Here is a 14,423-nt window from a genome sequence, read left to right on the forward strand (position 1 = left end):
GCAGCCGGCCTCGTTAATCCGCGGCATCCTCGATCACGGGAGACGCGTGTCGGCACTGTCATGGAAGTAGGAAAAGGATACGCTCCGAAGAAGGTAATTTATGTTCGAGCCGCGCAACTTTCCGTTTCACCATTGATCCGATGAAAAACTACTGAATTCCAGCGGGAGACATTGTGATCGCGCGTAGCCCGCGGATCGTACGCGGATTCAACCCACCGAAATCAGCCGCATCGCATTGCCATAATGTTTTTCAGCCATTTCTGTATTACCATATTCTCCGTTGCTCGAGGAACATTTGAACATTATTTTTTGCCTCGCAGCTGTATTTTTATTCGCTGAAGTTGCGGCAGAGTGATGCTCGCTCGGTTTGGAAATTTGTGGCCGAGATAGGCTACGTGTACGTAGGCACAATGAATTCTCCTCAGTCGAATATTTTATTCGAGCAATAATTTTTCGTTGTAAATTGTTCTGTCTATTTATTCGAATAATTCTTTATTTCTATTTGAAAATATTGTGGAATAATGTTCATTCTATTTATAATTATTGTAGAATAATCTTTATTCTATTTATAATTATTCTAGAATGATGTTTACTCTATTTGTAATTATTTTAGAATAATCTTTATTCTATTTATAAGTATTTTAGAATAATCTTTATTCTATTTATAATTATTGTAGAATAATCTTTATTCTATTTATAATTATTCTAGAATGATGTTTATTCTATTTGTAATTATTTTAGAATAATCTTTATTCTATTTATAAGTATTTTAGAATAATCTTTATTCTATTTATAATTATTGTGGAATGATGTTTATTCTATTTGTAATTATTTTAGAATAATCATTATTCTATTTATAAGTATTTTAGAATAATCTTTATTCTATTTATAAATATTTTAGAATAATCTTTATTCTATTTATAATTATTCTAGAATGATGTTTATTCTATTTGTAATTATTTTAGAATAATCTTTATTCTATTTATAAGTATTTTAGAATAATCTTTATTCTATTTATAATTATTGTAGAATGATGTTTATTCTATTTGTAATTATTTTAGAATAATCTTTATTCTATTGATAAGTATTTTAGAATAATCTTTATTCTATTTATAATTATTATACAATAATCGTCATTCTAATAATTATTATAGAATAATTTGTATCCCATTCATGTCCATTTATTCGAATAATTTTGCCATCTCTATACGCGAATAACTTACGCGAATAATTTTACGATCTCTATGCGAACAACCTATTCGAATAATCTATTCGAGCACTTAGAAATGAATTCTTATTCGAATGAAATCTCATTCCGACGAATTTATATCTACATAAATGTTTATTCGATCGGAATACCTAGAAATGAATTCGTAATTCGAATAAAATCTCATCGCGATCAATTTTAATCCAGATAAATTTTGTACGCGATCGGATATTTATTCGACAGCGTCGAATAAGATTTTATTCGTCAATCTTCGTGTCTCTGCCTTTCGGTTCTTCGAGTGCCTGCTATAAAACACTGTTCAGAACTTGTTAAGTATGCAAATCGATAGATTCGACGCGAAAACGTTAATTTCGCGATGCTGAATAATATCGGTATACGCGAACGCGCATCAGAGATAACATGAATAATAACGGGCCCCGGTTTATTTAACCATAAACGGAAATTGCTTTTGTTGTATATACGCGGTTATACGCCCGGCAACTTTGCATAATTCTTCTCGAACCTGTCAGTCGTGTTTTATGGGAACGAATTCGTTCGGGTGGAACGGCGGCGGGTCTTAAAATTCCGGGAACGAATTTCCCCGGACGAAAGTACGGCGAGCTGTTAGGCCAGTTAGAGGTGCACCGGGGGCCGGCCGTGATAAAGATTCATACACGCCCGGTGAACCGTAACTCGAGCTTCGGATCCGTCTCCAGAGCGACACGCGCTGCCATAAATCATATCCGCGGGTGAATCGCGGACACGCGCGTCGACAGTCTCGTTCAGATTTGATTGCCTCTGTCGATCTATCGATAAACGCGTCCGGATCGTCTAAATTGGCTAATCAAACGGTCGTTGCTTGTCACGGGAGAACGACAGAAAGAAATCGTCCTCGAATTACACTTGAATTAATGCTCGCTGGAAGCCGGGGCGAATTATCGTCCTCTTTTAATTTGTCGGCCGAGAGACTTTTTATTCGCGGTGTGAAAACTTCTTCCGTTATTTCTGCCGACGAGAGATAAATAGGGAGGTTCGACGCCGCGGCGCGTTTTCTCGAAATTTCGCGCGCCGCTGTGTCGTATTTCCCTCTCGGCCAAAATTTCTCCTGGCATCGACAGTGAAAAATGACTGATGCGACGCGAAACGATCGAGCATTAAAACAACGAAAAAAAGCTCTCCGTGATAAAACACAATCTACCGTTCATGCGCGCACGAGACCCGTGTAATAGAAGCGCTACTATATACACCGCCGTGCAAAATGGACGGAATGACAAACAAAATCCTCAATTTTGTATACGCCGAACGGCGCGCGCTGTTCGACGAAAAAAACCGCTGCTGCGGAGAAGTTATCGAACTTCTGTGATCACTGTCCCTTGATGTTATAATAATAATGATGATGATTATTATTATTTATTAACGAGTTCAATAAGCCTTTTTATAGTACAAGTCTGACTCTATATAGTACAATTTAGTACATTATTATTATTGTTTGGAATCTCCCAAATTACAGACAGTCATTTCTGCGATAAATGCATAGAATTAATCTCTATACTATTTACAATTTATTATATTACAATTTACCATATTTACAATTTACTATATTTATTATTCAGAACCTCTAAAATGCGTAAAATCCGCAGTCGAATAATCACTATGATTAAGAAATTTCATCGCGAAATGATCACCGAATAAAAATTAAATCACCGTCGTCCCGCGAGAACGCCGCAGCGCCCAATTAAAATTCATTAGCCGCTTCGAAATTGGGCCGCAAAAAAAAAAGAAAAGAAAGAACGTCGACCGAATAGGGTAACCGTCCTCGAACCGCCAACGCACCAACGTCCAGCGCCGCTTTCAGAGCAGAAAATCGGGGCCGGAGAGAAGGTTCGATATCTCGAACATCGGCGAACCCAGGCTCGCCTCGCGTCGCGACGCGGATCGATAGGATCTTGAAACATTGACGAGACCCGCGCGTCGTTCAGGGGTCGGGTCGCAAGAGGGTGCCCGATCGCGTAATCATAGTGATCGGCGTCGAGCGCGGCGCCGGCCGCCGTTGGACCCGCGAAATCATCGAGAATCATCGAGCGAGAGTGGATCGGAGCCGCGGGAACCATGCTGTGTCCAGGACGACGATGAAGGTTGGCAGCGGCACGAGCCGAGATCGAATCGTGCCGTCGAAACCGGAAGTCTCGGGGATCCCGCGTTCGTCGATCGCTCGCGAGAAGTGTCCGGCGACTCGCGCGGGCCATCCGCGAACGCGTCGAGCCGATGCACCGACGCGTCGGCGTCGTTCTCTCAAATGAGAGCACCGAGGAAGAATCCGCTCGTTGGATAATCGGTGTAACATAACGTCTCCACCCCGCGCGCATTCGTTCGAACGATGAACGGTGAGAACGCACCCTTAAACATGAGTGAATCAGTGAACCCTGAGAAACGATTACGCGCCACGATGCAGCTGACGGAACGCGGTACGTTTAGTGAAGTGCATCCCGGCGATAAACAAACAGAGTTGCGTAACAGTGCCACCGACAACCCCGGCTCGGCGGATCTGACTTGAGGAGGGAGCAGAACAGGCGTAAATGTCACTGAGAAGGTTGGTACACCTGCTTTCCGCGGGTCTGTTTGCTCTTCGACCGAACGTGGTAACGAATGCTTCGGGACATTAGCGATTCGGTATTTCGGGGTTTTAATAGCTCGTCGACTCGATGGCTGCGGAGTCGTCTCTGGGAGCGATCAATTAATTCTTCGCGGTGAAAGAGTTGCTGCTACGTTCTACAATCGATTTTAGCGTTCAACTACTTGGGACACAGGATTTCGGAAAATAAGATAGACCCATGTTGCACGGAAATTTTATCGCGTTTTAAATTCGACGAAATTGGTTTATTTTTAGTAATAAAGGAATCACGTAATGTAAAAACATAAAAAATAATAATAATTCAATTCAATTTATAGGATAGGACTCAAATAGTCTCACCGTGCCACGTGGGTTCATCAATGTCCGTACAGCTATTGCAATATTTCGAGGTGGGTCTAAAAATGTCCCATGCATTACCGTGCGTCAAAAAGATGGGACATTTTTAATTCCACTGTACCTCAAATTAATGCATTCACTGTCGAGCCTGTTTCGAAGAAATCCGATTTGGGTGTTATTCCTTTATTTTTCTAATAAATATATCAATCGTATGTAGAAAATATTAATAAGCAAAGAATAATAATAAATAAAAATAATAATAATAATATTATTAATAATAATAATAGTAATAAGCAGAAGATAATAATAAGTAAAGAATAATAATATACAAATCCTTTCTCGTTTGTCAACAATGAACCTTTAATAAACGCGTCGAGTTGACCGTCTACCACGAGATAACACCTGGTTGGCAGTGAATGGGTTAAAATCTGCAGTAGGAATTGTATTTTCTATGTAACTTTGACTGCATAAAATCTACAACGTATAATTCGTTTAAGCAAGGTCGAAACGAACGTTTCAGGTCAGAACATCTTAATCTAATTTAATTTATTTAATAATCGGGAAGTAAGCTGACAAGCTGCAAGTTTTCTTCATAAATTGCGCAACAAGAAAGAGTGTTGTAACATAGCCGTCACAAGAAACCGTTAATTTTCTTCGCCTATTACAGAAGCTGATACATACAGCTACAAAAAAAATTCTATCAATCTAAACAGCAAGACTGAAAATATTTAGTATCTTTTTCAGTCTAAAATATATCACGATGATATAATAGAGATAATTAGCATCGTTTCCTCTCTCTCTCTCTCTCTCTCTCTCTCTCTCTCTCTCTCTCTCTCTATTTCGATACTTATTAAAAAACTGAACAATAGACAATACAAACCCTACTTAAACACCGCCCCCTAATAGAAAAAAATGCTCGAAGCCACTCGCGAGAGAATAGCCTGAGCAATTCAGACGTCAAAATAAAAATCACATCGCCCGTAAGACGACCGAAAAGTGTCATTCCACAGTCTCTCCAAGGTCCTCCAGTAAATCGAGAACGTTCAGTGAGCAGCAGCTCGACGAGGGACACCGCAAGAGCCACTTCTCTGGTAAATGGAGGGAGAGGAAGGAGTACAGCTACGCCCACGCTCGAAGCAGAAAGAGCAAGAGACGGATAGAACAGAGAGAAAGAAACAGAGAAAGAGGGAGAAAGAGAAAGATAGAGAGAGAAAGAGTCGGCAGGGCGCGTTCTTCTTCTTCTTATTTACCTTTTTCGCTGCTTTCCAGGCTAACGGATTTCATTCGTATGCAGATTAGAGCTGGGCGCGGGACGCGCGCAATATGGCGGCGCACAATGGCCGCGTTGGAACCCGGCTTAGCCGATTGTGTTACGTTCGCTGTGGGCCAGCTCGACTGGAAAAAAACTCGGCCCCCGGAAAAATGCCGCGGCGTAGTAAATTCCTTTTTCGGCCGACACGGTTCGCGCTGGAAAGAAAGAGACCTTCCCTCGGCTGGCCTCGCACCCTCGGATTCAAACAGCCGCGGCCGCGACTCGCTTCGAACCCTCGCGGCGGCGAAATCTTTTCTTTCCTCTAGAAACGCGTTTAGTCGCGACTAGCGAGCGCCGATTCGCATGAATGAATTTCGAAATCGGCCATTTTACCGCGTTTATTAACACTGTCACGTACGCGCGATTCATGCCGGTGCTTCGGCATCCCAGCAGTCAGCTCTTTTCCACGGGTCCCCTCTCATTTTCTTTTTCCTTTTTTTTTGTCGGAGAATCGCATTTTGGACCCAGAAAGGTCCACCAGACTCGCACAATTTACATGCCCTTTCGAGAAATCTGACAATAACGAAAGCCGAACACTGTAAAAATATAAAGAGAAAATATAAAATTATATATTATTATATTATATATATATTATATATTATATTATATATTATATTATATATATATATATATATATATATATATATATATATATATATATATATATATATATATTATATATTATATTATATATTATATTATATATTATATTATATATATATATTATTATATTAAAATTATATATTAAAATATTAAATAAAAATAATATAAATATAAATACAATCTCAACATAAAATTGCGAATTTATATATCTTTTGATTTTTTACAAATCGGTTTTGAAATCGAAAAATCTGCAAAAATTCTCGAACGTGTATCCAAGGGGATAGAAGCTTCATGATTTTTTTCATAATTTTCTGTCGAATGAAATAGGAGAAATTGAACTGAAACCGTAAATCCTGTCCAACCCTGTAACTACCCCAACACAAGATTTTCTTTGGAGGATCTAGCGCTCGGTGTATAGCACTTTTCAAATTAACAGTCAGACTTTCTTAAAATAATTTCGAAGACTCCAGACGTAGATCTCGGTCTCGCCATCGTACTAATTGCCCGCGAATCTCTAAGAATCCGTCCGCCCACTGAAAGTCGTATTTCTCCGGAAAGCTGACGGGCGACGATCAGCTGAAGAAATTCGCCGGAGGTGAAAGGCGACGAGATCTCGGAATAAGTATAAGAAGAAGGAGACGACGACGAAGAAGAAGAAGAAGAAGAAGCGTTAACGCGGAACTTCTCTAACTATCGTCGGCGGGAGATGCCGCGCCGATAAGCGTAACATTGTTTCCGCGACCTCGTTCGCGACTGCTCCGCCCTCGAGAGCTGGTTGCCGTTGTCGCAGCCGAGATGATAAAACGTCCCCGGGCTGGTCTGATTCATAGACAAGCATGGAAAGTTTCCGTTTTCGCGACTTAGGCGCGCGGGACGTGCCCGGACTGGCCGATCGCTAGGCCCTGGCCGCAGCGACCCAGGCAAATTACCAAAAAGCTTGGCACGAGACCCGGTTTCCTCTTTAGGCACTCGAGAACTCGCGCCAACTCGCGTCGCCCCTATCGGTCGACGCGACCGGCTATGCAATCGCTGTGCAACGGCTATGCAACCTGCGCCCTGCGACCCGAACCGCCAGGAAATTCCGGATCCGGTCGATTGTCGCGGCGGAATCAAAGCGCCGATTAAATTGATCGGGAACGAGAATCGGTCCGTTCGATCGTCGACTCCTGCGAGCTGGATTCCTGCAAGAATTTGATTTTTAAACAAATTACAATTTGCTGATTTTTCTAGCGGAGGCTGCGAGCTCCGCCACTTTAATCGGATCGTTGGCAGACCACTGCTGAACGATTTCAACCCTCCGCTCTGTCACAATTGCTACGCGAAGCACGTACAGTGGCCCACAAATGTGCTCGTACACCTTTTTAAATGCACTGACTTTTTTCAAACTGGACTAAATGACTTGAATCTTTTTTAGATGATAGAGGAGAAACTGGTCTATTAGAGACAACGAGTAAAATGCTTCTTTTTTAATTTTGCTATTACACTTGGAACGAAATAGAAATATAAAGAGCACTTGTTTTACAACTTTTTTATCTGAGCGTATTACGGAAATTTAAAAAATGCCTTTCCTCATTTTGTCCAGTTTTAAAACATTTATGGGCCACTGTGTGTCATACAATTTTCGAGCAACTGCCACTCAAACCTTGCAAAAATTTTACACAAAAATTTTAACGTGTCATCTGAACATTTTAGAACATTGTTTCTTTATTAAAACTCGATATCTTGCTTCCAAGTATATCGAATTAATTGTTAACTTCATATATTTTTGACAGCGGAGCTGCAACTCGAATTAGAACAGATGAGAAATAAATCGATGCTATACGAATCCTTTGCGAACGAGGATTGTCGAAAGTACAATAGAAGTAATCACGTGAACACGAGCGTATTTGGATAACGACACAGCTAGTTAGTTGCGATGTTGATTTAAATTCTCCCTGGTGTGCACAATAAATCATGTTGCATATGATGTATTACATCGCGTTGAATTGCTTGCTCACGAAAAGTAATTGTGTGCAATCGGATAATTGTGTGGGTTCGAATGATGGTGGCGTTAGTCACGTTTTCCTCACTTCGTGAAACAAGGAATGCTATTGTCTGCTAACGTGTGTATTGTTTATAATTTAGAGTTCGATTAATTTCGAATGAAGTTCATTTACAGTGAAGCTAATTTAGAGGGAAATTAATTTAGAGTTAAGTGAATTTACAGTTTAATCAATTCAGAGTAAAGTTAATTTACATAATTATATAACTCTATCATTTACTACTTATCCTATGTTATTATCTTTATATCAATACTTTTTTAACGCTTTCGCATGTATGGATTACATTTTAACATATTTCTCGGAGAACTAGATTACGCACCAAAGATTCGAGTAACAAGAAAATAACGAGAAATCAATTCGCGATCTTCTGTTACGTGCCTAATCGAATTCGGTATTAGCAACCTCTGGAAGAAACTATACGATCCTGACGTTGATATTCGTCCTCGGAACAAAAACGGCTCAATGAAAATCCTGTTATCCACGATCCGAGCAAAACTCCGCGGAACGGAATCCCGTATTACCGTCGACAAAAATCGAGCGCAGCAGTCGGTTCATCGATTCGGAGTCGAACCGTTCGAATCTCGGACTTTGATCTCGACCGAGGGTGGCAAAAAGGAGAGATCGCGTCGTCAGCGCGCTGGGATTCGAAAAACTGGCGGCAAGTCGAACCGAGGAAAGAAATTCCTCTCGAAAGGAACGGCTCCTCAAAAGGCGGGGCGAAGCTGGAATTAAACGGAAATGGAAACGCGGAAGACGGTGGGGAACACAGAGAGAGAGAGAGAGAGAGAGAGAGAGAGAACGAGTGAAAGAGAATGAGTGAAAGAGAATGAGTGAAAGAGAATGAGTGAAAGAGAAAGAGAGAAGGAGAAAGAGAAAGGAAGAGATGAAACAAGGTAGAGCAAAGGCAGTTGGATAACAGCAGGAAGACGCCTCGGAAAAACAGAAAGAAGTCCGTCCGGCTCCTCGGTATAAAGAGAACAAGAATTTAATTAGCGTAATCTCGCGGCTGCTGGCCGAACGTCTGATTATTTGCAGCCGCGTCGACTTCGTCCTGGAAGCAGCTTTGTCCGCCGCGATTTCCCGGCTCCTCCCCGCTCTCATCTTGGCCGGCAACACCTTTGAAATCCCGCCAAGAGTTGGCGTGTGTCGTTTCAACGTTAATTAAATTTCATTGGCCACACGTGGACGATGTAACGCGGTCGCGAAGGAAGGCCAACAAGGAAGTTCCGGCTGAAAGGAATTCGTAGCTGGTGCTGATAGATCGGCCGATCGGCCCTGCGGTTTCCGCTTGGCACATTCTTGCCGCGATTCTCGACATTTCTCGAATCGTTTATCAGAGGACTTTCCATCATACGCCGAGCTTTTTCTCAGACGAGTTACTGCGTCTTCATTTATTGGTCTGACTACTGCTAGCGCGAAAGAATAACGAAATGGACGAACGTTATAGAATTTGTCTTCGCTAACACAACTATAATTAACACCAATTAGTTAATCGTATAATATAATACTGTTCAAACGATTAATCATATAATATAATATATACAAATATACAAAACATACGTAATATGCAGAATATGCAAAAAAGAAATGGTATTTTTGGAATCCTCTAATGACGAAACAAATTTCTGTCCATTTGCATAAACATCCGCAATCTATTTATAACGTGTGTAATTATAAATATTTATACTATAGTTGCAGAAGACTATTATGTCACATTTCATCTGACGAAATACAATACAATACTTCGTATTAATAAACGTTGCGGCAATTTTTCCAAAAGGACGCAGACAAAAACGACTTTTTAAACGAACATGAAAGCCGCGATTGCATTCTTACCGCGAATTTTCATCGGTGGTGCTAAGACGCGCAAAAAGTACTCGACGAAACAACGTTAAGAATCCGCTGAAAAATTGACCGGTGGTTCTAGAAATCTGTTTCTTTGGTCCGCAAACAATTGGCCCGTGAATCTCGAGAGACGTCGACTCGGGAAACAAGAAAGATGAAATCCAAAGAGACGGTGTCATGTTCGCCCGCGAAACTTGCTCAGCGAGTTTTTCGCCGCCGGTGCAAGTACGACAGATTAATTTGTGATCCAGCCAAGCCGCGTACATTCACCAATCTCATCTTCCCGGCCGACGAAAATGTAAATCTCGGCTAACAAAAATCCTCGTTATCTCGTAGTTCGCGAGTGGAGCGGAAAATTTCGTGCTACATCAGCCGCAAGTTATCTGGCACACGCAGAGAGCGAGAGAGAGAGAGACGTGTCAAGTCGACGAAACTACGAGCCAGAACCTATCACAAACATACACGGTGCAACAATTCATTTTTAATACTGACGGCATATCTCAGCAAGTAGTGGCATTTGTTGAGCGTTAGCATCCTTGGAAAGGTCAACCATGTATCTATCTAACGCACCAAAGTTTAATGCCAATCGAATGTTTAACCGACGTTAATGCCAAAGCTTTGATCGACGTTGAAATTGTATCATGGAACAAAGAGCGGTTGTTAAATTGAACGAAACACTCGGTAAAAGTGCATCAGAAACATTCCGATGCAGCAAGTGTATGACGATGCTTGTTTAAGTCGATCAAATGTTTTTGTGTGGCATAAACGATTTTTGGATGGTAGAGAATCGCTAGAAGATGATCAACGTACGAGACAGACAGTTGGACACTGTTGCACGATAACGCGCCATCTCACAAATCCCTCGTTGTCCGTCAATTTTTGGCCAGAAATCAAGTCTGTCTGCTCGAGCATCCTCCGCATTCACCTGATTTGGCCCCGCGCGACTTCTCTATATTTCCAAAATTGAGATTGATGTTAAAAGGATGCTTTTTCGAAGACATTCCGACCATTCAAACGGCTTCAACGCGGGAACCAGAGGCAGTGCCATAAAAATGAGCTGAATCATGCATTTGAAACCCTTTCGAATCGCTTTAACAAGCGTATTGAAGCAAGATTATTTCTTTCCATCGTTTTTTATTGGTTCAGTCTTAAAAATTAATCGTTGCACTGTGTATACTGTACACTGTATAGTGACGTTCCGATCGTCCAAACAGCTTCAACGCGGGAACTAGAGGCAATACCATAAAATGAGCTGAGTCGTGCATTTGAACCACTTGTGAATCGTTGTAACAAGTGTATCGAAGCAAGCCGAGATTATTTTGAACTGAACAACATTTTTTTACGCACACATTGTACGCATATTTTGCGTACTTTCTGCTATGATGTTTCGCTGGTCCAGTCTTAAAAATTATTGTCGCATTATGTATTCTCCGGTAGAATCTCGTCGTATCCGCAAACATTACCGGTTGTAGACGTTTTTATCGGAAGTAGAATGCACAAACGAGGGAAGAAACGAGATCCGTTATCGAAATCGTCGCGAGGGAAACCGAGGCAACGAAAACCGCGACGGCTTATTTTCGCGGGGTCCGCGATGAACAAAAGCCGCCCTCGAAGGTGCTTCTCGTGGTCCGAGTTGAAGCGTCCTCGGGTGCCGGGTGGAAAGGCCATTGTTAGCGCGACGCCCACCCTTTGTGTTTCCTTACCGACAATTTTTCAGCGTCCACGGGCCGGGAAGCGACTCGCCGCGCAAACACGCCGAGTAGAGAAACGCCAGATCGAACACAGCGGCGGCGATTGTTTTGGCAGCGATTTCGGATCGGCCGGCGGTCCGGGCTCTCCGCGACGAGTCCCCCGGGCTGTCTGCAGTTTAATTGGCCGCTGCTGGTTATTAAGACGATTTCTCGGGCCCACGGATTACCTCACCTCCGGCGCGACGCGCCGAGCCGTGCCGCGGGAACTTAATTAACTCGACGAGCTACGCCACCTCTGGCGAACGGTGCTCAAAGGGGCCGCGCGAGCGCCGAAAAAAGACAGCCTCCTGCAGAGCCCGCTTGATAAAGCTCGCTGATAAGCCAGAGAAACCGCCGCCGAAATAACCGAAACTGTGCTAATGAACTGTTGCGCTCCTCCGGCCGACTGAAGCCGGCTAACGCTGCTTTAAGCTGCTGACGACGGTTTTACGAGACTGTGAAGCATTCCGAGAGGTTCTCCGCAGTTTACCTGTACGCTAACGTGTCCCATTATTCGTGGATTATGCTGCCTCGAGGGTCAGATGTGGAGAAACGGCGCGTCGATGTCGAAATGATGGTTCCAGGGGATATCTCGCTGAGTTTAAGATGATAATTTATAACATGCGTCGTGGTTACATCGATAAACTTTAGACACGAATTTAACCCTTACTCATATTAAATTTTTCGTTAATTTGCGTTATATATTGCGTTAATTTTATTTTATTTTTCGTTAATTTGCGTTATATATCTCGCTGAGTCTAAGACGATAATTTACAGGATGCGTCGTGGTTAAATTGATAAACTTTAGACATGAATTTAACCCTTTGGAGTCTGATTTATTTTTCGTTAATTTGCGTTATATATCTCGCTGAGTCTAAGATGATAATTTACAGGATGCGTCGTGGTTAAATCGATAAACTTTAGACATGAATTTAACCCTTTGGAGTCTGATTTATTTTTCGTTATTTTTCGTATTAAGTTTTACGTACATGTGGATGCTAATAACAAGAAACGTTGCTTTTATTAGTGTAGGTTATCCCTTTTAGACTCTAAGGGCTGGAACGTATGTGTTTCATTAGTTACATGTAAATAAATATGTGCGTGGTATGCATTTCAATAATAATTTCTCTCAATAGGCGTGCTTTTCTCATTTGTTGTCCCGATATGTTATGTCCCGATAGGCTCCAAAGGGTTAAGAACGTAAACCAGAGACATTTTTCCTTCGAAAGAGATATTTATTATTATTAAAGTTGTAGGACTTAATAATTCGCACCATCGAAACGATTCAGGTTTATTACGTATATTTCTAAAAAGAGATTGTTCTATTTATTACATTTTCATATAGAATAATATTGTTTTTGATTTACATTCCGACAGAGCTTTCCGTGACGTGTACAATCATCTATCGTGATTAAATGTGAATTTTTAGCTAATTGTTAGCTATTGTCAGCTAATTGTTATCGTCCATCCACCGTGGAACAGCTCCAACAAACCTCAAAATAGGTTTGATAAATCGATTGAAAAGGGAAAGAAAAGAAAGAAGAACAGATCGGAAAGCTTCTGCGAATGCGTTTAAACTTGAAAGAAGTAGATCGTCGGCACTGCAGGCTCGATTCCCACCGATGGGAATTAACAAGTAGAACGGCTGGCAGGTCCTTTCGTTCGCCGAGTGTCCGAGCGCGAAACGAAAATATGATGCATGCACACTTTTCCTCTGGCACAGGAACCAAGGAAAATTGAAAGCGTTCCCCAGACGGGCTTCAGCGTCTATCGCGTTTGTTCCATCGATATTTCGCTGGCCTCTCGTTGCCCTCCGTTTCCCGCGAACGTTTTCCCGCGATCGGCGCCGGCGTCGTTGAAATTCTACGTGGAAGCCTCTCGGCCGCGATACGTCGGGTTATCTAAATTTATAAGTTTATAAATTTCGAATACAAATCCGGCCGGCGTAATCGCTATCGCCTTCTTCTGTAACGAACGGAACGCCGCCATCGCGGGCAGAATAGCGCCGCAGAAATTATGCAAATCGGGTTGCATCGCGCGAAGATGATTCTGCGGGGAGGAAAAACTGCCAGTCAAGCTGGCACTGAGCGCAGAAAAATTGAATTTCATCCGATAGCGTCAGCTGCAGCCTAAACCGCGATCCATCATTCTCAGAGATCTTGCAGTTGACGAATTAACTCGCTTATCACTAATTCGATCCATATTTCATGGGAAGATAGCATCGTCGGCTGTATTATTCGGTAGGGAATATTTTCACGTCGCCTTTCTTTTTCATGTACTCCACCGCGGCGACGAGGTGAACTTCAAGCAGCACGAACGATTTTCCGGTGACTTCGTTGCAGCAGAACGTTGCGGAACAATGCAATGAATTAGTTGCTATTTTGATTTAGGGGATGCATTAGCGTGCATGAATTTCACTCGACGTACAAAACCGGATTTGAACCGGTATCAATGTTATTAGGCGGCTTAAATTGAGCGACCGAACAATTTCACACGGAATTCATCCACTCGCACAATTTAATTAGGATAGCGGTGCTGTGATACGTATATGTTTGTTGCTCGTCACTATCTTGAAATATGTCGCATGCTCTGATAGGACTCTCGATGTTCATTCAGCATTTTTTAGGGTACAGTGGTGTACAAGTCCTTGAGAATTCAGTCATTTTTCATCCGATCGTTATAACTTCGCAGAAAAAGATCGTACGATATAATATAT

General features: G+C 42.0%; 1 protein-coding gene across 8 annotated transcripts in view; it reads left to right on the plus strand.

Moving 5' to 3' along the window:
• SK (small conductance calcium-activated potassium channel) overlaps window positions 1-14,423 on the plus strand; it is a 391,518-nt gene that overhangs the window by 238,534 nt on the left and 138,561 nt on the right. The window contains exon 2 of one of the 8 annotated variants that reach the window (XM_033478729.2): window positions 3,063-3,797. The exons of the other annotated variants lie outside the window; for them this stretch is intronic. The gene's annotated coding sequence lies outside the window, so the exon portion shown is untranslated. The remainder of the gene's footprint in view (window positions 1-3,062; window positions 3,798-14,423) is intronic. 8 annotated transcript variants of the gene reach the window in all.

Source organism: Megalopta genalis, chromosome 2 (assembly GCF_051020955.1).
Source record: "Megalopta genalis isolate 19385.01 chromosome 2, iyMegGena1_principal, whole genome shotgun sequence".
Lineage (NCBI taxonomy): Eukaryota > Metazoa > Arthropoda > Insecta > Hymenoptera > Halictidae > Megalopta > Megalopta genalis.